The sequence below is a fragment of the Aplysia californica genome, unplaced genomic scaffold, assembly GCF_000002075.1.
Source record: "Aplysia californica isolate F4 #8 unplaced genomic scaffold, AplCal3.0 scaffold00325, whole genome shotgun sequence".
Lineage (NCBI taxonomy): Eukaryota > Metazoa > Mollusca > Gastropoda > Aplysiida > Aplysiidae > Aplysia > Aplysia californica.
Window position 1 is genome coordinate 731,733 of NW_004797595.1, and position 2,340 is coordinate 734,072.

A 2,340-nucleotide genomic window follows, 5' to 3' on the forward strand; every position below is an offset into this window, starting at 1 on the left:
GGGGATTACAGTACACTTTTTATAAAATACCAAAGGAAGTATTGAAATTGTCTCTGCTAAAATAGACTTTAAACCAGTTGATAGTGTGTTAGTACAGTCAAATTCCTCACTTTTGGGTCATATTTAATGACAGGAAGCATCAGTGCCATTGAATTAAGTCCTGCCACCAATGAAAAGTAACCATATAAGCAAGTTTTTTTTTTTCTTTTTTCTTTTAAAATTGTGAATCACCCTCTTTTTATGAAAGTTAGGAAAAAAGTCACTTGGCTCTACAGTGAAGCAATGTATAAACGGACCTCTAAATTACATGTACAAAGAAGACACAGACAATAAAGCTTTGCCGTAATTTGCGATAAAAGTTATCCAAGACTAGGTTTCCTTAAAAACAAAGAAAGGGGCGCGAACCTAGTTTCATCTTACCATTACCAAGTTACTACCAAACAGAAGTCCCCCCCCCCTCCCCCAACTCACACACTCACCCTGGAATTGACGTGAAAGCGAAACGTTTTAAGCAGTTCACACAAAAACGGTTTGGCAGGACATATTTTCAGTAGTATTATGCTTTGCGGGCAAAACATTTTTAAACTACAGATTAGGGGCACGATTTCAATTCGCTTCTATGTATCTGAGTAGCACCCACTTGACGTATAAGTCCTGATTTTGAATGGCGTCAAGTGACTCAATCTGACTATCTTTAAGTAATTATACAGTATGTTATTGTTAAGTGTGTTTTTTAAAACCTACAATGACCTTATGAATGCATAAAATATTTTGGATATGTGAAAGTTATCGTTCCTGCAACATAGTTATATGGGGTTATCGCCCCTTTCAACTCGACAAGGAGGCAAGGGTCTCCCGAGCGTTACGTCCAAGTCCGAAAAGACCAAGCAAAGAAGGCGGGGAGTCGTTAAAGTTCATCAAACAATACACGTTAGAGAATTAATGTCCCAGGGGATTTTCGAACTAAAGTCATCGTACCATTGACCACCATGATACCCACTGAGTTAACAGTGAGACCTTACATGCAACAAACTAATATTTTGATTAGAACCTAATAGGAACAATAATTTAGCTACTAGAAACTAGCTGAGTTTTGAGTTGTACTCTAAGGTCAATGAGACTTAAAAACAAACCAACGGACCACAACAAAAATCCCCCCCCCCCACACACACACAAAAGAAAGAAAAAACAAAAAATTATAACAACATAAAACAAACAACGAACCGGGTCATGTTGTGTGTAGGTGAAATACACAGAGACAATGAAGCACCCATTAGAACTGGAAGAAGCAGACCACATGAGAGATGAAACAGGTGCGTTCTGAAAGTAGGTGTTTTAAGTAGAGCATCAAACAGAACATTTAAATTAAGTATTTCTAAAGGCCGAACTAAAGTTAGATTTTCTTCTCCTTTTAAAATATCGAAATAATACAGTTAAGTGAGAAATAGAAGCCACACACACCGGGGAACATCACACATAGGCTGAGGCCAGATTGGGCAGCCATAATCCAGAGAGGACATCAAAGTTTACGAGTGGCCGGTGTCCGAAACTCGGACCAATAACTGAGTCCTCATTAGCTTTTGTGTGGTGAATTGCTTAGCCGTTTTCTTGTGAGGAAGAAGATGTCCTGTCTTTCTTGCCGAAGAAGAGGATCATGTGGGTGACGGGACACGACTTTTTAAAAAGGTTTTCTTCTCGCTTTTGACAGAAACGTGTGTGTCAGTAAATTTGTTTGAGTTATCTGAGCCACTCGGAAAAATGACAATGGCCATCAAGTACTTCATTGTTCCCTCAACGAGAAAATAACCCAGCTAGGAATATTAATTTGTTTTTACTGCAACTGTTGATTGGAGTATTTCAATGTATTTCAATTTAAAAAATAACAACAACAACAACAAAAAACCCAAACATTAATTGTATTCTCTAACTCTAAGAGTGACGAAATAAATAACAAAGAGTAAGGAAGGGGGAGAGGTATGGGGGCAAATGGGATGGAGCATGGATATTGGGAGGGGGTAGGGGTGGAGAGTAATGTAGTAGGTTGATGATTTGAACAGCACATGAAAGTGGGACACCAATGAATAGAGAGGCTTGCTCTTTTTCCTTTTTCTCCTACTAGTAATATATATCCCCTTGACACTTGGATTCCTTAATGGATAGGATAACAAGGGGTGCTTTGCCTTAAACCTGATCTGTGGTAAGATACAAAGAGAAAGAAAATAAAAGAGATATAGAATGAGACACACGTGTGTGAATACACGCAGACATACATAATTACTCGCGCGCGCACACACACGCAAACACACACACACACACACACACACACACACACACACACAC

General features: G+C 38.8%; 1 protein-coding gene across 1 annotated transcript in view; it reads left to right on the top strand.

Moving 5' to 3' along the window:
* The window catches only part of LOC106012310, a 52,734-nt gene that overhangs the window by 8,020 nt on the left and 42,374 nt on the right, over positions 1 to 2,340 (top strand). The gene's annotated exons all lie outside the window — the stretch shown is intronic.